General features: G+C 34.0%; 1 protein-coding gene and 1 long non-coding RNA gene across 5 annotated transcripts in view; one reads left to right on the top strand and one right to left on the bottom strand.

Annotated features, from left to right (window-relative positions):
* Positions 1-1,401: 1,401 nt before the first annotated feature.
* LOC125386713 lies at positions 1,402-15,855 on the bottom strand. 2 transcript variants are annotated; one of them, XR_007227093.1, is made up of 4 exons: positions 15,500-15,855; positions 8,743-8,894; positions 1,727-1,846; positions 1,402-1,639 (listed from the first exon to the last, which is right to left on the bottom strand). It is a non-coding gene; the product is annotated as an uncharacterized LOC125386713 (long non-coding RNA). The 2 variants fall into 2 exon arrangements; XR_007227092.1 differs by lacking the exon at positions 1,727-1,846 and having other exon boundaries at positions 15,500-15,847.
* LOC125386706 overlaps positions 12,217-26,424 on the top strand; it is a 56,548-nt gene continuing 42,340 nt past the window's right edge. Inside the window, exons 1-2 of one of the 3 annotated variants that reach the window (XR_007227086.1) lie at positions 12,217-12,348; positions 18,977-19,321. The gene's annotated coding sequence lies outside the window, so the exon portion shown is untranslated. Of the gene's footprint in view, positions 12,349-13,571; positions 13,805-18,976; positions 19,322-26,424 lie in introns of those variants that run through there. The other 2 variants (XR_007227085.1, XM_048413793.1) reach the window with 2 other exon arrangements.

Here is a 26,424-nt window from a genome sequence, read left to right as displayed (position 1 = left end):
TTGTGACGTTTGCCAAAAAGAAAAACTAATTAGAATACGACCTAAGGAAGAACCAGTAATTTCAGACACGCCTTTAAACCCCAACGACAAAATAGCCATGGACACTATACGACCAACGACAAAGAATAAGGAAACCAATTTATCCTATCAATTCACGACGAACTGACGAAATACTTGACGCTAGTTCCACTGAAGACACAACAAAGCGAATCCATTATTAACGCAATTAAATCATTATATTTATATAAACTCCCTAGAGTTCAAGTGTGATAGGAACTCTCTCGGTTTACGGACAGCACGACTTCTTTTCTTTCACGGACAGAGCGACTTTCTTTGTTTTACATTCATTTCCCAAACGGACGGACAGAGAGCAACATCAGAGATAATCAAGATTACAGAAGAAGGAGTAATTATTTAAAACATTGAAGATTGACGGAGAAAGATCGGCAGCTCAGGAGGTTGAAAATCGATTCTCGATTTTCAGCTAGACATTGCACAGAACTTGTTATTTATTGTTTAATGTTATTAATTGGTTCCTGTTTATTTAATTATTACTGTTATTAATTGTTGTTAATTATTAATTATTGTTTACTCCTGTATTTTATTTAAGTATTTTCACAATAAACTCCATTTTCAGATTTCAGAATCGGTCACCTGAATTACCCCGAGATAAACAATCTTACATTTATATATTCTCTGCTCCCAAGACAATCCTTACTGACCAAGGACAGAATTTTATTAGCGAGCTCATAACGAAATTTGACGAAGCTTTTAAGATTAAACATATCAAGACGACTAACTTTCACCCTCGATCCAACGGATCATTAGAACGTACTCACACAGTAGTTAAAGATCTAATTTATACTAGCCTACGAGATAACGATGATAAAGAATGGGATGAGATACTCAATGTTATATGTTTAGGGTATAATACAGCACTTCACGTAGGAACAGAATTTATCCCTTTTGAATTAACGTTCGGAAGAAAAGCTAATTTACCTTCCGCGATTGCAAAAACCACTACCCTAACGTGTAATGATATGTCTTTTCCATGACAAAAAAAGTTGAACTAATATTTGAAGTTTACGAGACAAACACTAATACGTAGCGAGAAACGATACGCTCGAGATCAAAAAAAAGGTCGTGCGAACTCAAACAATTTTCAAAGAAGGAGACTTTGTACTAATTCACAACGATCATAAGAAAGACAAAAGGGATACCGAATGGTTAGAACCATATCGAATCCATCCAGTCAAAACATCTTATTATGAGATAATAATTGACAAGGTCGTTAAGAAAATTCACGGTAATAGGTTAGACATATTTTTCAAGACGTTCATCGTAACTACAACACTAATTTACGCTAAGCTTGGTGAAGGAATTAATTTTTTACCATTAGAATTATAGGTAGAAATTTATTGCGACATATCAGGCGACATTGTACGATGGTACGTACCGAAATCCTTGCGGCGCGACGTGTTTAATTCGCTCCACGGACTTTCCCATCCAGAGATACGTGCCACGCAAAAATTGGTGACGTCGCGTTTCATTTGACCGTCCGTAAATAAAGATTGCCGGACTTGGGCACGACAATGTATCCCGTGTCAACGATGCAATGTCACCAGGCACGTATTCTCACCTGTCGGAACGTTCGAAACTTCAGCAGGCCGGTTCAAGCACATACACATAGACATTATCGCGATGCAATATTCACAAGGATACCGACATTGTCTAACGTGTATCGACCGTTTTTCGCGTTGGTCCGAAGCCATTCCCATCGTTGATATGGAAGCGACAACCGTTGCCTCAGTTCTCCTCTCTACACGAATAGCTCGTTTCGGCGTACCTTCGAAAATAACTATCGATCAAGGACGCCGATTCAAACTGATAAACTGCAACCGGTAAAAACTGTAATTCCGACACAAAACATTGTATGGTTATGTCGTATCGTCACGTATCGGTACTTTTGCCTAAGCCAGCCCGCACTCGAAGTCCATTGTTTATTGTGAACAACATACAAATGTAATTCTCATCTACTGGTCAATAAATGTTATATAGAAAAAAAGCACTCGTTCTCATCCGATCACGAAAGTTAAGCAGCGCCAGACACGGATAGTACTTAAATAGGTGACCGCTTGGTAACTCCGCGTGGTGAAAAACAAAACACCTTTTTGTTTTTCCAATCCTTTTTACTTCCCTTAATAATCTATTTTCAATAATCTATAATCTAAACATGAGGAAATAGAAATGTTATAGTATTAAATGACTAATACCATATATAACACTCATTCTTGCATACATTTTTTCAAATATTCTTTTTTTGTACATTAAAAGCAAATAAATCACTTATTTCAGCTAACGTTCATACCGCGCATAATGGAATCATTCTCGTCTGAAGGCAATTTGAGAGATGGGGTAGAGTTTGATTCTTTTGATGTAAAAATTTGATTCCTCTGTGGGACATGCTAGCAGAGTCCTTTTTAGAGATATTTTTTATTTTGTTTGCCCACTGTTGATTTATAATGTTTGCGAATTCTTGTTTTGACACAACTTTATTTTGTGCAAAAGGTACTTTAATTATTCTGAATCTTCTTTTTGATCGTAGGAATAGTTTTATTTTAGATTGTTAATATTGGATGGTATCAAGCTTTTGTCTCGTAATTTTTTTTTTTTTTTATTATAGGTATAGGGCTCGAAAGCCGACTTTCTTACTTTATTATTAGTACGGATTCTTGAAGAGCGGTTTGTATAAGTTTTTTTATTTTGTCTATAAATGAGACGATTTGCCTCTTGGTTAGGTTGACATTGTTGTGGATACTTAGGTCGCAGTACTTTTCGAGCTGATTTTGTAATTTTTTCTAGTTTATTTTTTTGTACTCGCACCTGGGTTCGTCACTCTGTGTTTCTAGGGTTAGGAAGTCAGATGTATTTTTATTTATCTCTAATACGGGAGCGTTATGGTCGCATTCGTAGTCTATAGTTTTGAGCCTGTTATTTGCCCGTAAATTAGGGAATTGTAATTGTGTGTCTCCAAGGCATATGTTTAGGTATGAGCCTTCTTTTGGGAAAGAGTCAATCCATTCTTCGTGCGTTCTTAATGATTATTTTAGTTCAATTGTGCTTGTTGTTCATTTAGGGCTTTGAATATGCTTTTTTTGAAGTCTTCGATAAGTTTATTACGGTATGGTTTGTTACGGATATGGTTTTAATTGGATTTGGATTTTGCATTACGCGTGGTAATAAATTTGTTCGATGTGATTGGTTTTCAGAGACTTGGTTTCGGCTTATTCCTTGTCTTAGGATGGCTAAGAAATTTGACTACGGGGCGAATTTGCGGCTTATTTGAGTAACGCAAATTGTTGATTCTTTGCATTTGATGATATTCTCGCAAAGTTTTTTGCAAAGTTTGCACTCGCTTGGACCGTGCGGCTCCGTGCAGTTTGCATTTGTGACATTGCGTTATGTCATTTTTTCTGACTTTATCCAATTTACCCTAAAGTAATTTAGACGGTTCAATTTTAGTAGGTAACTAATATTGCTTTGTGGGGATACTTGGATTATGTAAATTGGAAGCAATTCATTGTTCTCTATTGATCTTTTTATTGAGAAGCACCAATATTTTGTCAATTGTACGTCAGACATCTGTAGTGCTTGTAACTCTGCGAGTATCTCTGACTCGGAGAAACTATTGTTTAGACCCTTTAGTAAGACCGTGTGGTACTTCTTTGATTTGGGTGTATATGCGTAAACGCTGTCTTAGTTGCAATTACGATTTCTTTCGCTTTGTTAAAGACTGGCATACTTCGTAGGAATAGCACATGTTTATCTGTGTGTATCCGTTTAATATGGAATGAATTTGTGTTTAGAGTCTCTTCAAAGAGTTTTACTGTCTCCTTCTGGTCTTGATTGGTAATGTATGTTGGAGGCGATTTGTCTCTATTTGTGGGGGGCAGTGGTGTCAGCGTTCTTTGTTGTAGAGGCTGGTGGCCTCCCTGGGTTGTGTCTGACTTCTCGGTAGCGTTGCCGCTGGAAATTCATTGTCCATTTCGCTGGGCTACGCCTGGGACGTTGAGGTTTTCGTTGATGATAGTATATCTCTCTCTCGATCCATTCTTTATTCTCTTTTCGGACATGTGATTTCCTGAGAGGCCGTATTCCTACTTGCTTTCTTCCGTAGGCTTCCGTTCTTTTTCCTTATTATGGTGGTTTCTTTTATTGTTCCTATTTGAGGGTGTTGCTGTATCCGAGATAGGCAGGACTCTTACGATTGCAATACGCTGAACCTATTTTTCGTTCGTATTGCCGATAATGGGGAGCCATCTGCTGAATTTATGGTTTCGTTTCATTCGCGGTCCGCGTCTCCTGTCGTGCTTTCCTTTTTGCTTACACTTTCCTGGCTACTTTGTGCCCTGTTATTCCTGTTCAACAGGTTTGGTGGGCGGTTGAGTTTCCGCGTCCTTTGGGTGCCAAAGCTTGTATTGCCAAGAAAGTTCCTGATTCACTTTTGCTATATTTTTCTTTTGGTTGTTTCTTTCCTTCTCTTATTTTCTTGATTGTTTTTATAGTGAGCATTATTTATCACTTTTCGTTATTGAGTTTTACTGTATAAATTGGCAAACTCACTAACAGGCCTTGCGCCTGGTATTTTTTTCCAGTGAGGACCGACCTGCTTGGGGGGTTCCCAGCACTCTGACGAGAAAGAATGCATTCAGCTCGGTATGAGCGTTAGTTGAAGTAATCAATTTTGGTATATAATATTACTGAATAAAAAGCTTTTACGTCGTACAATTATGTAAGAGGATAAAAGAGATATGTAAAATCATGCCCGGTTTCGTTTTCAAGAAAATGGACTGTGAAGTTAAGTAGAGGCAACTTCATAATTGACTTTCGCGAAAACAAAGCGAAAAATGTCATTTTACATTTTCGACTTCATTTTCGCCACGCGCAGGGAATCATCGCCCTTCGGTTTGTGTCACAATTTTTGGCACATGTATTTTTGCACTCTCTCAAACGACGTACGTATGTATAATACTTGCACATTCTCCAATTCCCAATTTTGAATACATATAACATTATCGGAAAGTATAAACAAAGTAATATATAAGTAAGCATGTATGCGAGAATGATACAACATATGGTGATAATCGTTTAATGCTAAAAAGATATTTTCTTCATATATACGACCATATCTTATTAATACTTAGCCAACCGCGCCAGCACAGGCCAACCTATAAACTGCCCATCGTGCATATTTCTAAGTAAGGAGAACATCTAAACAAACTCGCAAAGGAAATAAAAAGTAAAATAAAAGATCATAATAATAACAAATTCTCAAAATTCATAGAAACACTGTATGCGCACGTGCAGTTTTCTAAGTAAGCAGGACTAATATTCACTAATACTTGAAAAACAAAAAAGTCTAAAAATTATTTAAGTCGTCAATTATATTTTACGGTAATGATTTTGTTTAACGATTTCACATATGGACGAGAACGAGTACTTTCAACGCGGTATGAGCGTTGGCTGAAGTAATCAGCTCTGTTATTTTATGTTATCACAATAGACAAAATATTTAAGAAAACATACATGTATCTATGAGGATAAATGGTATTTTTTTTAGACGTGCATACAGATACATAACATTTTTCCTGGCTTCGTTTCCCACACAATGGATTGTGAAGTTCCGTCATATAGGTACGCGTATACTTAAAAAGTAGCGAGTCAAGTGGACGGAACTTCGTAATTGATTTTCTGGAAAACCAAGTCTTGTGTTAAAAATTGTCACTTCATCATCGACTTATTTTTGTATAGGAAATCAGGCCCTTTCGACCTGCACCATCATAATACTCTAATTTTCTCGCCTACTTCAATTTTGAAATTATTTAGTTTCACTGCATTGCGTATAACTACCAACAGCAAAATATTAACATTCACGAACGGCTGTTCTGACAACGATCATAAATCGTCAAATCCACGTCATTCCATACTACCTGACAGCGGACCGTTAAGGTTTTGAATTGACCTTTGCACATGGCCCAACATTACATTTGCCACCCATTACGTAGGGCAATTAGGATCCGTCCCTTGTCCCTCAACACCGACAAACGCAGCAGCCTGTAAAAACTGCAATCATTCGACCAAGAAGAGTCTTTTTTTAGTCTCGAGTCTAGTCTTGTGTACAGTTTGGCCGTGATTTGAACTTCATTGTAATATTATACTTAATCGTTCTCGTGAATAAAAGCCTACAAAATTTAAAAAACACGGTCAAATTACGTTACTACGTAACGTCTCTTACGTTACGTCTCTATTATAGTAACGCGGAAAGATCGCCGACATAGAGACAATGTCGGCGACGAAGAGCAAATGCCAACAAGCAGAAACGGTCGGAAAACTCGAATAGGGCTTAGCGGCACTCGGCAACAAAACTTTCCAACGGCGGTCCAAACATCACCGAGGCGCAAGTGCCGACAGGCCTAATCAGCCATCGATATCCGTAAGGTTCTTCCTTATAGGACATTTTTTGTAATATTGGAAGAAGGCGTAGGTAGCAACGGTGGCGGACGCGTAACGAACGCGCGCGTAGTAGAGATATTGATGGATGACGAAAAGAAACGAATCGGATCAAGAAAATAGTTGAGTTGTAACCGAGGGGAGAGAATCGTCAGTTGGAATCGAGAGTTGTACGTAAATACCAATGGTCAAAGAAGAAATCGGCAAGTACTTAAAAAGAAAAACACAAGGAAATAACGGCAATACATCCAAACCAGCTAGCTGCTGAAGCGAGCAAAACTCTCGTAAAAAGAAGAATAAAAAGAAAACACCCCACTGACCTCGCTACAGAAATAAAATAGTCAAACTCGGATAAAGTTAGAAAAATTTAACAAATGTCCAGCTGGACAAATTGTAAAGTGCAAATTAAATATAAATATAAAAAAAAAGAATAAAAAAAAGAATAAAAAAAAAAAAAGGAAATGGATTGCATGTTTGCCCATATAAGAGTAATCCAAGCGATGAAAACTTTGAATAATGCATGTTACTTAACACCCTGCTGCGGTCTTCAATTCAACTAAATTATTCGGTAAGAGTTTGAAGAAGAAAATTACCTTTGCATACAAAGATTCGTTTTCGTTTGTTTTATCTTCTAAGTAAGGACCGGGGAAATGTAGTAATATGTTACTTATATCCTTCATAATAATTTTCATTGCAAAGAACCGGTACATTCTATTATCGCAAACAAAATTTTGGCATTAGTGAAATTTTTACAAACTCTTATTTTCTCTTTGAAATGTTCCAATGTATTTATAACATTCTCTGCTATTTCTTTCGCAGCTTTCCTACGCGGGTCATATTACCATCTTATAATATAATTTTGTATCAGTGCGTTCCCTAGATTTTCTATGATCGCACGTCTTTTTCTCAAATATGTCGGTTTCAACGGTCGGACAAAATTTTGCTCTATACGTTTAAAGAATACAAAAGTTCTTAGAGAAAGAAAGGAGAGCAGTAAGAACAAAGAGACCCGAAGAGCGCGCAGCAGGGTTAAAAAGAACATGAATTTAATTTCCAAATATTTTGGATTCTCGCATCCTGATATTAACCTTCTGCTTAATCTATTTTCATTGTTAAGAAACATTTTAAACACAATACTATTTACAATACAAAGATAAAATACTTTATTTTATGTACCGCGTTGTGAAAATAAAGATAGTTTATTTTTTACTACATATTTAAAATATTTTATTCGTACTGTAAAACAACAACTACTTAAAATGGTATTTAAAAGAAATATCCAGAAAGAAAATTCAGAAATAGAAATAACTTTTTATTATATAAATATCTAACTCATCGGTTTCATCGGTTACTCTGTAAAATACTATTTCGAATCAATTTTACAGTCTCTCACACCAGTAGTGACAAGTTTTTAACCGCAATTAAAAAAATATCGTAATCAATATTGAAGTAGTCGAGTAATAATAATCTTTTAATGTTTCGAAAATCATATAGAGTAAATAGAAAAATAATTATTTGCAGATAATATTGACATAATTTAACCGTTTGAGCCCCAGGGGTCTTTGAAAAACCAGGGTCGAAACGTGCCGAACGGCACGATAGCCTCTTAATCGATTGCGAAGAGAAACAAGCGGCACAATAGCGCTCGTCATATTTGTTACTCTTACGAAATACATCTATATATTTATATACGCGTACTATTAGTTTATAAATATTTCAAGTTTTGTTCAATAAAAATCATCAAGATAACAATGAAATACAAAATACCGTTAGTCGTCCGTAGAGTTCAAATGTACTGGGACTTTTCGACACAAAATCTAAACAGCCCGATCACGCTGTTTGCTACTCAATCGGTTAAAGAAACAACGATACGTCTAACGTGCGCGTGTGTCTGATAACGACGATACCGCGCTCTCTAACTTGTTCCCCGCCGAATTAATCTTGGGTAACAGCTTTAATGCGCGTAGAACAATTGACAAAGTTAAAATTGGAAAAAAGAAATATCGAAGAACAAACGATGAGAATGTTTCAAATTGTTTTCGACGATTAAAACGAAATTTACGAATACAACTGAAGCGAATGCCGCGACGCGATTTACGACTGAACGAATGCGACTGAATTATCGTACGACGATGCGAATGATTAACGATACACGCGTGTCGATGCCGCACGCATTTGAAAGACCCGCACGAGACGGTTTACTAATCGTTCGCTCGCTAAAACGATACTTACCTTCATCGATGCTTGGAGATACTGTTCGCAACTGAAGATTTCGCACAGGACTGTCCACTGATCGTTACGCCTGATAGAACGACTCTGTCCTCTCCACTAACGCTTGCAGCCATGTCCACGAATTCTTGAAGATATTGACGCACCGAGGAAACCTGTTCAGAAAAGTATCAACTGATCATTACGACTGACGAAACGATTTCACCTGCACGAGCGCTTGAAGAGCACTGAGAAATTGAAACGGTTGTTTAGTCCACGTTTAGCGATACGAAGGCACGGAAACTGACTCGATGTTACATGTTCGCGATTGAACTACTCGAACGAGACTACCAATACCGTTGTTAAACTCGAGCGTGTTAGACCCAAGTGCGAGCGTCGAGTGAGACTCCAACAAGGCTCAAAACGAAGGACCCCAAATACGCACGCTGATTGGTTTTCAAGAAAATCGTCAAACGGCATATTCGCCCGCAGGATGGCGTTTACTGCGCGAATACGCCCCAAGTGGGGCGATCCTTCGCTGGAAGAGCGTGAACGATACCTGGATGAATGCCATGCTTAGATATTATTGGCCGAGGGGTAAGGGGCGCTCGACCGTTCGGACCGTTAAAATCCGTCAATTATCCTTACAAAAAACTCATAGCATAGGAAATTAGAAATACTGCTACGAATGTTGAAGGGAATCGTTTTAGCTGTTGGAGTACCCTTCTAAAATAGCGCCTTGACTGTGAAAGCGAGCTACAACGAGCTACAACGAGCTACAACGAGCTACAACGAAGCAAAAGCTACGTACTATCCAAAATAAACAATCTAAAATACAACTATTCTTACGACAAAAAGAGAAGATTGGCAAACAAAATAAAAAAAAATATGTCTAAAATGTTCCTGCAGACAAATCAAATTTTTAGGTAAAAAGAATCTAACTCTATCCCTTCTTTCAAACTGCCTCCAGAGAAAGCTCCCCTCCACCAAGATGCAGGTATAGCGATAGAGAAAATCAATAAAAGCATGGAGTCTAGTTATTTCATAACAAGTAAAACGACGGAAAAACTATACGATATCGGTCATTATCACTAGTGCTACGAGTACCTAATCTTGTTAATAAGCCTGTGCTAATAATCTCTTCATTGTATCACAGCAAAGGCTAATTCTAATGAGAATTCATTAAACGCCCCTCTCCATAATCCTCACTTCAACCCGACATATATATATATATATATAAATGTATAATATATTTTATGAATACAGAAATAATTATATATTTATGTTTTCCAATATATTTTCTAAAATAATTATATATTTAAAGATTATTAAATAATAACGTTTTACATAAACAATAATATTTATATAAATAATTATATAATATATTTTTTTTGTTTAAATTTTAAAATATATATAAATTTTTATATAATATAAATATTTATATTAAAAGTATATTTTATTTATATTTATAATTAATAATTATATGTTAATATATACTTATATATAAGATAATCTATTTTTTAAAAAAAATAATGCATTTTTTATAAAAACATCATTTTTTTATATATATATTTTTAAATATTAAATTTCTTAAAAATATATTATTTATAAAAATAATATTTATAAAAAATATATTTTTTATAAAAATATTTTTTTAAAAGAATATTAAATATTTTTATAAAATATCATATTATTATTACTATTGTTTAATACAATATATATATATATATATATATATATATATATATTCAAGCAAATTTTTAAATATTTAAATTTTATTAAATTTCCACTTTTTTTCTTAAAAAAAAAAAAAAAAAAATCATAATAATTTATTAATAATTTACATTTTATTAATTTTAGTTATTAATTTTTAAATATTATATATTTATTTTAATTAAATTTTAATATTTTAATTAAATTATATTAAATATTTTTAACTTAAATAAAGAATAATATTATTTATATAAATATAATAAATTAAATTAAAATCAATATATTTATACTCTATAACGAATTTATAAATTTTTTACTTAAAATTTAATCAAAATTAATATAATTCTTTAAACAAATTATAAACACTAACAACATATTTAAAAAATTTTTTTATTTTTAATAAATATTTACATTAATAAATTTATATACTTTTAATAATTCTTGAAATTTTAGTATTAAATAAAAAAATAATTAATATATTTTTAATAAATTATAAAAATAATATTTTTTAAATTTTTAAATTATTAAAATTATTTAAATTAACATTTATATAATAAGCTAAGTTCAAGCTAATAGGCTCATGCCCTATCGATGAATTTTTAAAATTTTTATATAAAACCACATTTCTCACAAATGAACCAAAATAAATAAATAAATATTTTTTAAATAACTATAACCTAAATAATTATATTTTTAAAAATTTATAGTTTTAAAAATTTTATTATCAACATTTAAATAATAAATTAAATATAAATTAATAGATTTATATTCTATTAATAAATTTTTTAAATTTTTATATAAAAATATATTAATTATTTAAAATATTAATATTAAAAATAAATTTCATTAAAAAAAAAATATTATAACTAAAATATTTTTATTTAAAAAATTAAATAAATTTAAAATCAATTTATAATTTAAATATTTAAATACGTATATATATATATATATATATAAATATAATAGGATAAATTTAAGCTTATAGATTCATACCCCGTCGATAAATTTAAAAAATTTTTATATAATTTATTTTATAAAATTTAATTAATATTATAAATTTATTTATATTAATTAAATTTAAAATTATATTTATTAATCTTTCAATTTTATCAAAATTTAAATTAACAAATTTAAAATTATCCTCCCCCCCAACCCAATTTTACAAAAATTAAACTTATTATTTTAAAATTTTATTTAATAATATAATTTAAATTAAAATTTATTTTATTAATTGAAATTTAAATTAATAAATTAAATTGATTAAATTTTATTAATAAACTAAAATAATATTCTTATTAAAATTTAAATTGAACTGTATTTTTCTTTAACAATCAATATAATTTAAAATATATTTATTAATTAAATTTCAATTTAAATTTATTCTTTCCAAAATTTAAATTATAAACTTATGTAATATTTCTATTAAAATTTAAACTAATAAAATAAATTTGATTTATTTCTAATAATTAATATAATTTCAAATCTATTTATTAATTAAATTTATATTTAACAATTAATATAATTTAAAATCTATTTATTAATTAAATCTAATCAATTTAAATTTATTCCTCCCAAAATTTTAATTCATAAACTCAAATAATATTCACATTTAAATTTAAATTAATAAACTAAATTTCTCTTTAACAATCAATATAATTTAAAATCTATTTATTAATTAAATTTTAATTTAAATCTATTCTCCTTAAAATTTTTGGTTCATAGACTCATAATAATATTTCTATTTAAATTTAAATTAATAAACCAGATTTTTAAATTAATAAACCAGATTTCTCTTTAACAATCAATATAATTTAAAATCTATTTATTAATTAAATATAAATATAAATATTTGGCTGGTAGTGCAACTGGTTTAATGGAGTAACGTTAGTCCTGAAGAATCACGGTGACGTATATTATGTACGTTAAGTAATAAAGAACAATGCTTTTATATAAATATTAGAATATATTAAAATACCAGAATTATAGAATATTAGAATATATGAGAATACCAGAGTTATAAAATATTAGAATACGTTAGAATATTAGAATACAATAAAATATCAGAAATGTAGAATATTAGAATATAGGTTAGACTATACGTTATAATAAAGGCAATTTTTGAGCTTTAGAAAAAAATTCATACATAATTTATCATGTTTAAATGTTACATTTAGTCCCATTTAGAAAGATAAGAGTCGCCTGAAGATTCTAGAGATATTTTTACATAAATAAGAGTAGTATTTTTACTTCTAATAACAAATAGGTTGAAGAATAATTGCGTATAAATATTTAAAGAAATATAACTCGTAAACACGAATATGTGTATACATTTAGTAACAAAATTAAATATCGCTAATTGTATACGTATAATAGAATAATTACATAAAATCTAGTCAATATCAACATTAGATACATATAAATATTCTTTTTTTATATTAGATTATTCATATAAAAGTTTATATAACCTAACCCCAATCTGGAAAACAATCATGGATTTCAACGACTACTGACAATTGAATATGAACAGAATTATATGCATTCATCATTATTATGTTTGAAACTTATAACCAATTGGGATATGACAGCAAAAAATCATATAACAGAGGTCTTAGGAAAATATGTACTGTTCTTCTTATCTTCATAGAATGTTTGCGTAAAAAATTTCAAGTAAAATTTTGTTACAAAACTGCATGTTACTCTTTGTGTTTTTTAGGCTTTGTAACACATGAACACAACTTTTAAATTCATACAATTGACAATTATTAAGTTTAAGATTGTGTCACTTAAATTTAAAAAATATTAAATAGGATAAATGTTTTAAAATTTATGTAGATATTGTAGCTGCTGTAAGTATTATACAAGGTATTCCTCCAACTCTGTTCACTTCATTTTTATTGTTTCAAATAATAAGAGAAGAATAAGAATTATTTACAAAAAATTAGGAAGAAGACATACTTTGTTGTAATAGTTTCTTTGTAGGCGAAAAGGTAAAACGCTCTGTAGAATTTCTGTTGTCAAGGCATATAACTTTTATGTCTGACTTCAATAGAATAGGGATTATATTGAAAATAATTCCTCATACATTTGAGTTTGTCGAATTTATTACTTGCATTGTGAAATATTTCTATTATATTTTGCAGTGTTACTGATATACTACCCAACAAAACATCCAAAAATAACAATTGTAAGGTTCGAGCAGGCCAAAAAATTGTGTTTCTGGTATGAAAAATATGTGTGGTTTAGACTTTCACAATGTCTCAATATCAGTATTCTTGTAAGAATAACGCCAACAATCTAACACTGCTGTTTCTAATAGTCACTATTTACTGTTTGTTTGTATCTAAAATATTAAACGTGTACTTATCTAAGCAAAGGTTGTACTAAATTACAAGCCTCATTACGATAAACAATATATGCACACATACACATCTAAAAAACACTAATAAAATTAATCTTTCTGTAAAGAAAGATAGAAGGAATCTTAGTAACACTGAATTTTACAATTAATCTAATGAAGTACTTTTATGTTCATTATTCAACATTTTATGAAATTGGAATATAAGACATTTCACTAAAAAATGAAACTGACATGAAGGTCTTAAAAGATCTTGAAAGGACTCTGAAGATCTTTTGTATATGATATCACCATATATATATATAAAAGAAAATACATTGTCATCATATTAGATCTGTTTTAGAATCTAAATATATTTTATAACTTACTGTTTTCTGTTATTTAAAGTAATAAGAGATATTTCAGATAGACAAAGTTGGTATACATCTTTTATAATATCCTTTTGTAAGTTAGATTTAGGATACTCAGTAATTTGTTAAAGTATTTGAAGACGACCTCTAAATCTTTATTATACATAAAAATTGTAAAATAATATCATTCTTAATAGTTTGCTTAATAATGTTAAAACAGTCTGATAGAAATCATTTGTCGCTATGTCTATTTAATGAGGCTTATCATTTTGTTAGGCCATAAATCTCTTAAATATACTATAAATATTTACACATATTAATAAGTCTGTAAGTAGTAACCAGTCATACGAGGTTCTAAACATGGTTTCTTCTAAGTTACATGTACCATTTTATAATCATATAGGAGATATACATTATATTGTATACCTAAACAAATATTTTTTGAGCCGTTTGCTTAAATAAGAGAGAATTTATTTTAGTATAACCAAAGAAAAAAAATCTAAATGTTTTCAAAATGTATATGATTGACTGTTTTCATAATCATTATTACTAATATTTATTACTAGTAATAGTAGTTAGCAATACTAATATTACCAACTACTATTACTAATACTTTGTGGTCGTGTGCTTTTTACATTAACAGCAGCGACACGGTAAAGTCCTAAGTTTCTATGTTATTCATTTCTGGTGGTTTTAGACAAGTCCACAGTAACTTTGTAAATAGGTAGATGTAAAATGACAAATGATAATATTAATTAAAATCGTTTTACATATTGTTTTTGGAATATACAGTAAAAAATTCATCTAATTGGAAATTTGCTGTACATATATATATATATAGATACATATCTTTTCTTTCTTTTTTTTTTCTTTTTTTCTTTTTTTTTTCTTTTTTTCTTTTTTTTTTTTTTTTATTTAATTTGTACTTTACAATTTGTCCAGCTGGATATTTGGTAAATTTTTCTAACCTAACATACATACATATGTATGCAATATCTGTATAGATGTATATTTCAATATTATAATATGAATGATTTCTTATTTGTATAAAATTAAATTATAACTTCCAATGTTCATAAAAGGTGACCTTCACGGATATTTAAATTGTTGTCTGTTTTAGAACTTTAAGCGCTACATATATACATAGAACACGAACGTGAAAACCACTAACTTTCAAATAACCTTTTTATGAGATATGGACGTCACAGCAGAAAGGAAGTTTCCTCTCTGGTCATAGATTAGAAGATTAAAAATATGTCATACTATCACAATTATATAATAGAGGTTTATGTAATGGATGGAGTGTTTAAAGTGTTCAATTTGTTAATAGTAATTTTGATGGAAGTGCAGAAATGCTACCTACCTTTCCATTTCGATGATTCTTAGACATGTCCTAAAACTCAAAATTTCTAACAACTGTGAGACTGCAATAAATGTCTATTATAACCATAGATATACAAAGAGTTAGAGTACGCGAGTCATATAGTCTTAAATTATCGTGTAAGTGGATGCGATATAGGAGTAGAAAGAACGCTGCATAAAAGTGTCTTCTGTCCTTGTCTAATCAGGCATGACACTGACAATGTTTGTGTTGGCTATACACTTATATGTTTGCTATACGAACGAGCATGCGTTATTAGACAAGGACACAAGAGGCCTTTATGCAGCGTTCTCTTTCGCTTTCGCTTTCGCTTTCTCAGCTCGCCCTCGCACTCTATCCTTATATCTCTATGATTATAATTTACAGCTAAATTAAAAGTGAATATGATCTATGTTTCCGATTTGGTTTAGATTTTTCAATGCCGTTGCCAGAGGGTTGAGTTGCATGAAATAATAACGAATCAATTATTAGAATAGTAGGCGAATGATTAATTAGATAACATTATTCTATGAAAATAATATTTTTTATTATTTCACGTAGTGATTCGAGAAGCTAACTCAAACTCAATACATAGATAATATTCATTTTTGATTGAATTACGACAGATATTTCTTACAGCCTCGAGTATGTTGGTTGTGCACGGTGTTTTAAGTTCGCTTGATCCCCGTTGATAACAATGGTTAAGATTACTCTATTTACATATTACAGTATAATAAGTATACTGCAGCAACCTGCATTTGGTATGGCAATGCTCGAGTGCCATGCTATAAAACTTCAACTCGTTTATATTTATATTATTTAAAATCTCGTCAACTTTATATTTATTTGTATTAAATTGCAATACATTATAACAGAAAGTCCTTATAACAGTACATTATAACAGAAAGCTTGTATCTGTACTGATACAAATTACAGTAAATGTATTAATAGCGTGCGCGTTAATGGAATTATGCGGGATGTTCGGTCACAGGTGTAAAAATATTTAAGGGGTGATTCCTGAAACTAAAATAAAGTCAAAATCAAGGATAAAAAAAATTGCGTTTCGGGCTCTGTTTTTTTAGTTATTCGCAACTAAATATTAGTTTCTTTCTGAATGGACTCTCCACTACTATCTTGTTACATAACATGTTTAGATTTTAGAAATTTGGTAGGAGGGTAAAACAGTTCTGGAAGGGCAGGATCATTTCAACAGTCAAACATAAAGAACAAACATAAAGTTTAATTTAGTAGAGGTTTAGGTTATTCTACTGTAGATATTTTTGAGCCTTTCCGTTTTTAGTTTTTTAAACGTTTTGATTTCTTTCACTTTTAAATATTATTTGTCATTCATTTACGATTTTTCTTACAAAGCGTCGCGCAAGATGGTTTACGTCGTCAAATGTCATAATATCCTTTTCTACGATTTGTGCTAGGCAAGCCTATGTGTCGTTCGATTTGAGGATCCCTGTGCGTCTCGCTGTTTAGGCTGACCTACTTTTGTTCAGTTAAGGAGGTTTGCTCGGACACAGAGACATTTCGGCTAAGTTTTAATTGACAATAACTAAAAAACAAAGCTGAAAACGCAATCTTTTTATTCTTGATTTGCATCTTATTTTAGCTTGAAGAATCGCCTCTTAAATTTTTCTCCAGCTGTAGAGTATCGCCCTGTATATGTGTATATATATATATATATATGTCGGGTTGGCGTTACGATTAGAGTTAGGGTTAAGGGCGTAAACGAATCCCTATTGACACTAGACGTGATCACTATGCAATAGAGGAGATATTTACTAGTGCAAACATGACCATGTTGGAATTGGACAAGTAATCGCGATAAATTGATACTCGAGAAGCTAATGACAATGATCCTAGGCTCAATAACGAATCCACGGTCAACGGGATGACGAACTCTACTCTTCTTTAGCGTCTAAGTTGTACTCAATGTTAATGCGTGGGGCAATCACTACGTATCCGAGAGTTACTTGAATCGTCGTCGAGATCGTACCGGAGAGTGGTTCTCCATCACGGTAACGCTGTCGAGGAAAACTATGACGGGTGTGCCTAAGGGCACGAAATCATCGGATTCGTGGAGAAAAGCCTTCATTCGGAAAGTGAGGGAAATTGGCGTTACTGTTAATTGGTCAATTTCCATGTTGGTGGTTAGGGAAGGGTGCTAGCCGCCCTTAAGAGAAAGTTCGAGAAGAGGAAGCGTCGTTGGTGAGAAAAATAGATTTCTCCTATTTTCTCGTAGTTGGGACGAGGACTGTTTGTCGGTTTGAAGGACTTTAGTTAAACAGATCTTAAGATTTATAGCGGGTCCTCGGGCTAGCTGAACATGTACTGTGGAGACGCGTCGACATCTGGTAATCATCTTACTCAAAGAATAGAGTCTGCGTGTGGCGAGCCACGGGACAGAAATCGTTGAAACGCTTACAGTCGTGCCCCGTCCTAAGTATTTCTTTTAAGGATAGCTATAGGGTTACTTCATGCCTTTGTTAGACAAAACGTTCATCCCTTGACCGCGGCTACGTTCGGCGACTGGTTGTCGCCTCGAGCCCAAGCTCACTATCATAAACCTCGAACAATCGGAGCGACATTTGTTTAATCTAAATTACGACATTACGGTATTCCCGAGAATCCAAGGAGAGGTTCCGGTGCTTTTCCATCTCCGACATATATATATACACATACAACCCTGAGAAACAAATAGCGTGGAAGAAATCTGAACACATTTACCATTTATAGAAGACTAAAAAGAAAACACCCCATTGACCTCGCTAAAGAAACAAAATAGTCAAACTCGAAGATGGTATCCCGCTGGGGGTAGCCATCCACATATTATTTAGCAATTAAGTTAGAAAAATTTACCAAATTTCCAGCCGGACAAATGGTAAAGTACAAATTAAATAATAATAATAATAATAATAATAATAAAACTTACCATTGGGGAGCTGAAGGTACTTGTTTAGTTTAGAAATTTAGCTGTGTCTGGCAATAAAAACGAACTGATCGCACGCTCGATGGCCGCTGACCATTGATATTGGGCCGATCGGAGGATGCTCGATCTTCGATTCCATCAGCGATTAGCACGAGCTGTAATTGGAAAATAATATCATTTAGGATTCAATAAAATCGTCGAAAGTATTAGTAGAGTACATTTGTTGACAGAAAGTAAGACAGAAATATTTTGGCAATTGTTTGAAATGCTCAAAGTTTTCGCCGACTAGTGGTAAAATCGAAGGATATTTGCGTAGTTGAGAAAAGGTAACGTACCTTTTCAAACGGTTATGCCCATGCCAGTCGACAAAGACATAAAAGGTTGGTGTTTACCAATATGAGTTTTCATGACGAAATATTTTAGAACTTAAAGTAGACCCAGACGAGTAATTAGCAATCGAGGCTTTTGTTTTCTCGGCTGGGCCATTCAAAGAATTCCTAACTAATAATGCGGTCGAACATGTTACATTCGGTACTCCACAGGCAAACGGAACACCGATGCTGGCAAAATTGTCGGAAACACCCGGGAAATGGCAGTCTTGAGTCTAGAGTCCAGTCGAATTCGCCTAGAACAATACAATTTGCAGGTCAACGGGAGAAAGTCTTTCGCAATTGTTGTTTGAAATAAATCAGCTTGGCTTCATTAAGCGACAGGAATAAGTGACAAGCCTGAGCAAGAAAATGAACGCGTCTACGACAGAAAACATAAAAATGCGACAGGGTATCAAAATCGACGATACGTGATGATCGGATACGTGATTCGGACGTCGCACCGGGAGTAGATAAGGAATTGGTACCGAAATTTGAAAGCCCCTACGTTATTAAAAAGATTTTAGAGAAAAATAGATATGTTGTTACAGATATAGGTGGGTTTTAATTAACACGTATGCCCTTTACAGGAATAGTAAGAGTCGATCAGATGAAATTTTGCATTTCAGAGGATAATTAACAATTAATAATTCGATTATTTATAAAGCACACCTTCTGTCATTTTACTTTTGTATTTGCGTGATTACCTCGAAAATGAAGGTAAATTCGCCGGCGATATTTTCGATATGTGTGTATACCCATGCGATATACATAGGTTAAGAATATATTTTTGTAATATTTATCGGAAATCCGTGTCTACGTATGCATCGCATTATTTTAGATTTATTGTTACATCAGTTTTGGTTTGATTTTGCCGTCGGAATATCTTGCATTTCATTTGACTACATCGTACTGACAAGCTCTGTTTGGATTCGTTCTGTAGTTCGTATTTCTTTCGTTTATGTTAATGAGAAGTCGTAAATTCGTGACTATTATCAAGGTCGTCACTATTGTCAGGAATGGCTGTAGACGGTTATTTTACGACTTTCTCAATTAGCCTCTTTGGAAACTTAGAGACAGTCCAGACCATCACGAGCTCTGAAACAGTTAAGCATCCCTAAATATGCCCTGACCGTTTTTCCATCGTATTGTGTGCTAAACGCTTCAGTTGAAATCCAGGCATCTTTGTAAAGTTTTAACCCTTCTCCTTACACTTTGTACTCATCTTAACAATAAAGGTTATCTTTATATATGTATTTAGGATATGTCTATATATTGTAGTATCTTTAATTTTGCGCCACCTTCGAAAAGGTTGCGGTATATATAATATGCTGTTTAGTAAGTGAATGAGTAATCCTAACTATTGTTATACGTGCGTATAAATAAAATATAAATATGGTTGACATTATTTAATTCTTGTAATATTCCTTATTTGTATAAATACAAAGAAAATTATTTGTCACTTTGCAATGCATTTCAAAATTGATAATATTTCTTTGGAAAAGATTTTTCATCTTATTATACATTCTTTAGTGTAGCGACCAATAATACAGGGTGAACGTAAAACGGTTTTCATTGTTATTGATAAGGCGGTAATTTCTTTCTATCTATTTATTACTCTTGTTTCGTTTCTTTATACTTATTAATGAATAAACAATTGTGTGGGCTATCCAGTGCTGTATGCGAATAAGGAATAAACCAGCTATACTGCGCCAGCAGTATTATACTTTGAACAGTGACAGAGAAGCATATTTCTATAACTTAATAGTGCGTCAGACATCACTTCGCGGCGAACAGATTTCCGTCGAAAATGAATAATTCGCAGAAGATCGTATCCTGTGACGATTTATGCCGACTAAAGAATATACAATGACCACTTAGATTTATATGTCGGGTTATCGTTAGAAATTTTAGGCGTGAAATAATTAATAAGTATAACGAAAGCTATTGACAATGTTCCTGGGCTCAATAACGAATCCACGGTCAACGGGTAAACTCTTTGTACAATGGAATACATTTTGTAGCACGCAGACACGTTAACTCAGACGCTGGGTTACTTTCAGACTGACAGCCAAGATGATGACAGTAAACTCTCTAAGGTGATTGCAAAATAAAAGACAGATACAGTCACATATGTCAAATACATATAGATCGGGAATATCAACAAATTCCCAAGCGCCGTAACTAGGCAGTCCCGCGTAAACCAGCATTGCTCCTGATCGAGACTTGATTGCTTATACAGCGTATCCCTCAACATCGGTACCTCCTCTGTAAGACATTTCGTTCATCCCGTGACCGTGGCTACGTTCGGCGACCAGTTACGTCACCTCGAGCTCAAGTATTGGGGATCTTCCTAAAGAAAGGCCCGATGTCCCTACATCTCCGACATATATAAAGATTGACGTTACTGTCGTTGAAATATTTGGGATAATTTTGTATCTGTCTGTTTCCCCTTGCCTATTGAGAAAGGCACTGCTATAACCGCGTGACAGGACAAAAGTTTGAACAGGAGGAACGAAAGTGACGTCATAAAAGATAGTTGATTGTTGATGAGATCTCAATGGTATCTTACGAGAATTTGCGAATAATTCATTTAAGACTGCAAGAATTCAAGATATATAAAAAAATATTTGGTGACAGAAATGTATTTCTCTTCGATGACATCTCTTTCATGCGATTATTCCCAGCAAAAGAACATTGTTGTATTGTATAAAAACAGTGGTGTGCTGTAAAGATTAATTTATAGTACCAAGTTTCATTCTGCGAACTCATCATTAATATGAGGTAAAAGGATGATACAGAGTTTATCGACCTATTAGATAATTTACAGTTTGGCGAAATAACAACTTCTGAGTTTGAAATACTATGAGTGCGAAGGAGTGATATATAGCAGTAAGAATATTCCAGATAGTAAGATTCGTAGACGAATATAACACAAAAATGATTGATGAATTAGCGAAATTACGTCGTGTGTACGTTATTCATTGAGTAGGCGAGAGTCGGGAAGCAGCTACATGCGAGAAAAAAACTTCCGAAAATATTATTCATGCAGATGTAAATAATCATGGATAACTGTTGCATGCAATAACATTAGCCGAGGGATCACGAGTTATGTTGCGACGAAACATACCAATTTCCGTTGGTTTGATAAACGACGCAATGGGAATGGCAAAGAAATTTATTTGTCAGAAATTTATTTGAAGAGGTCAGCTGAAAGTGAGAGAATTGGAAGCAGATTCAAATATGCTGACGGCTACATTCCTATATCTCCAGTAATAGCAATGTTTCAACTGACGAAATGTTACGGAGATGTTGAATAAAGAATGTCATCGCTTGTGCTAAGCTGGACAGTAGCGGTACACAGATTACAAATGGCTATAATAGATAGGACCGTAATTGATCTTGGCAAAGAGAATTTTGCAAAAGTGCAAATCTATGCCGCTTCTAGTCGTGTGGAAAGTTTAGGCAGCTTGGACATATCTGATCTAGCATCGAATGAAATTTTTAACAAACCATGTGACGAAAGAGCACTTGCAGCGACCAGTTTCCATGGAGAAACGCTCAGACACAAAGAAATGAAATTGGCGAATAATAACATATCATTCGCAATAACAATAGTTAAGAATGGAAAAGTAGGAAATTTGCAAGCTATCTCTACAAGACGTATAAGATTACGTCACAATAGCTTAATTCAATCCAAAGTAATCAATAAACCTTTAGAATTCTATCTTGCTTTTGGCATCTAATGTGAACAAATGGTTATTTATAACAGTGTCCTCTGCGGGAACCAATGCGGCTTCGCAAATCGTGCCCAAAGACGAGCAGGTTATTATCCGCTAACTGTGAGAGGGCGATTGCGAAAACCGGTAGGCGTTTTCAGCTACTGAAGATACCGTAACTCGTTGCGATTCTTTCAACCGCAGCAGGGTCGAAGGTTACAACAGCGAATAGTTGTTTGTAGATATTTGCTATTATTAATTATTATATCAGGAAATCAGAATTTATATTTCAAACGAATATATATTTCAAATCGAATTTATATTTTCAAAATAACGCCCTTGTAAGTTGGTAATAAGTTGAACGCCCTTCGCCGACAAGAGGTCGGATTGATAGCTCGTCTACGCACTACCTCAAATTCTCTTGCAGCCGCCTCATTCTCACTTTTGGTTCGCTTCTTAGAACTCGCGACAGAATTTGTTTGTACAACTCTATAATTCGCGCGATCCTCGCTGCATCCTACAAAAACTTCATCGCAACCGTCCATGTCGTTTCCACCCGACGCTATTGCGGTTATGTTTGTCGCAACCGATTCATCTAACGAAATTTTGTTCATTACGACGGTGTCCTTGAGACAAGCACTCGTGGGAACTACAACTGCCTGCTTGTGTCGACACGAGATAGATCTACCTCACGCGCTCCCGTCTCTATGTCTACTTTAAGGACCTCTGGAAACCCATCGGAATTCTCGTTTTTTATTCTACTAATGGAGATATCTCCCCTCTTCATGTTTATCTCGACGGTATCCAGGAAGTCTGTACCTATCAACAACGAGTGTTGCATCGCAGTGTTCGGAACTACGTGTATCGTTATATGATACAATTCACCGTCTATAATAATATCTGTCGGAAATTTCCCGAGCGTAAAATTTCTTTTAGACCCGATACTGTGAAATTCAATAATGTCTCGACTTAATTTGGGCGCTCCGATTCTTACATACTGATTATACCGCATCAAGGTTAACTCGCTACCGGTGTCTACCAGCGCGCTCAGTTCGAAATTTCCGATCTTCACGACTTTACCACGCTTCGTCGGTAACAATCGAAACACACTACCAACCTCTTTAATGGACTCGCTCAGATTGTCGCACCTCGATGCAATGTATCCGTATTCTCTACACTTGAAACATTTAGGTCCCCTCGACTTGTTCGGACACTCTGCACACACGTGTTCTTCATCACCGCAATTATAACACCTTTTATACTTCCTTACATCTTCCGACTGCTTGTATCTTCCATTGTCCTTAGCTCTCACCAGTCTCATAGTTGACTCTGCTATACGGGATTCTTGTTCCTCATAGATGATAAGATTTTCTTTTAGCTCTTTTATTGATTTAGCCCCGTACAATATTGTTTTATTGACTTCTTTGTCTCTTATTCCATCTATGATGTACCTTATCTTTGCTGCTTCTTCCATATTCATTTGACTGGCTATACCAAGCATTCGGTACATGTACGCTGTACATCCTTCGTCGTCTCTTTTTTTTTTTTTTTTGTTTCCTGCAGTTTCCGGTGTATTTGCCAAGTGTTAAATTTTTTCGAAAACTCCCTTATCAGACCTTCTTTTAACTCGCGCCAAGTTCTAGCATGGCACTCATAATTCACAAATATTTTTGCCGATCCGTTCATCAACTTTTTTGCATAAATTACCTTTTATTCTTTTGTCCACCTACATATGCTTGCAGTTTCTTCGAACGCCTCGAACCATTGATTAATATTTTCGTTGTTTTCGCCTGTAAAAACTTCTAAGGCGTCTTGGACATCCTGAAAACTTACTGTTGTATACCTACGTGCTTTCCTACGGAATTTGTCAGGTTTTTGATATACACCTCGCACGTTCCTTTTGCTTTCTCTTTCGTCTTCTTCGTCGTCTTCAGTTTCGCTTTCGTCGTCGCTCTCTTCTTCCGACGACGTATTCTCTTCTTCCATCGCCGCCTGTAGTCTCACACGTAGTTCAGCTTTTCTTCCTCTCGTCTCTAGCCCCATACTAGCAAGACGTTCTCTTAATTCTTTTGTCCTAAGCTTCTCGAGATCTTCGTCTTCATCTCGATCACGCTTAGTTTTTGGTATTGCCCCTGAACCTTGCTTCTCCGTGGTCTTTTTACCGTTTGCTGGCTCTTTAGGACTTGGTTGTCCAGTACTATATGCTCGACTTAGCCTGGCAACCAACACTGACCTTGCACCAGATATTGGTAGATTTAACTGTGCAAGCTTGTTTCTTAATTCTTCCAGCGTTAGATTTTCCTCACTTGAAAACTGTTCTTCTTCACAATTTGCCATTTTCAACTCTTTTCTTTTCAGCACGAGTAGTTCCGTAAAACGTGTCGTTCTCTGTCTGGTTTCAATCCCGGATGAGCCCCCAAAATGTAGTATCGGAAAGGATAGGATTAGGATAATTTAGATTTGTAAAATTCTCCTAATGCTATTTATTTAAGATAAATAAAAATAACAGAGATTTATTGGACAGAGAACGATAAATGTTCAACTTGAACTAAACGCAAAAATCTTATTCTACTCAAATCACTCTCGCAACTCTATAACTCTAACAACTCAATCTCTCAAGAACGCTAGCAACTCTGGCAACTCCGCTGACTCTTTCAACTCTACAACTCTACTCCTCCGCTTCTCGACTAACTCTGACCTCTCGATAAAACGTTCTCACTTCTCGATCAACGTTATTTTGTCCTTTTCCTAATCCGGTCCTGTTTTCGTGCCGCAAGGACTAGATGACTTTAGTCAATAGGTTTTTCTCTTATGTAAACCAACAGCCGAAGGTCAGACGACAATGTTTTGGTTTGTTTCTAACCAGGTTTTTTCCTCACGATACTACAATACACATGTATATATATATATGTCGGAGATGAAAGAACGCCGGAGCTCCTCCTTGGATTCGCGGGAATACCGCAACTCTGTAACTTAGATTAAACAAATGCCACTCCGATTGTTCGAGATTTATGATCATGAGCTTGGGCTCGAGGCGACAATCAGTCGCCGAACGTAGCCGCGGTCAAAGGGATGAACGTTTTATCTAACAAAGGCACAGAGTAACTCTATACCTCTCCTTAAAAGAAATAGTCGTAGCGACACGTGGCAGTAAATACTTCAATAGTTTCTATCCCGCGGCCCGCCACACGCAGATTTTGTCCTCCTGGTAAGATGATCGCCGGGTGTCGGCATGCCTTTGCGGCGTATGTTTAGCTAACGTGAGGACCCGCTATAGATCTTAAGATTTAGTCAAGCGAAGTCCGTCAAATAGACTTTGTTGCAACTACGGGAAGATAGGAGAAACCTATCCTCCACGAGCGTTGCCCCCCGTCAACAACCGCCCCTCAAGGGCGGCCAGCATCTCTTTCAAAACGCCGATATGGAGATCGACCAATTAGCAATAGCGCTAATTTCCCTCTCCTTCGGAACGAAAGCTTTCTTTGACGAATCCGAGGATCTCATATCCTTAGACCCACCCAATATAGTTTTCTTCGACGACATCGTCGAGACGGAGAGGCATTCTTTGGTACGTATGTATATATATATATATATATATATGTCGGGTATATATATATATATGTATATATGTCGGGTTAGCGTTAAGATTTGAGTTAGGGTTAAGGGCGTAAACGAATCCCTATTGGCGCTAGACGTGATCGTTATGCGATAGAGGAGATATTTACTAGTGCAAATATGACTATGATGGAATTGGACAAGTAATCGCGATAATTAGGTACTCGAGAAGCTAATGACAATGATCCTAGGCTCACTAACGAATCCGCGGTCAAGGGGATGACGAACTCTACTTTTCTTCAGCGTCTAAGTTGTACTCAATGTTAATGCACGAGGCAATCACTACGT

Source organism: Bombus terrestris, chromosome 17, assembly GCF_910591885.1.
Source record: "Bombus terrestris chromosome 17, iyBomTerr1.2, whole genome shotgun sequence".
NCBI lineage: Eukaryota > Metazoa > Arthropoda > Insecta > Hymenoptera > Apidae > Bombus > Bombus terrestris.
This window is presented reverse-complemented; position numbering and strand designations above follow the sequence as displayed.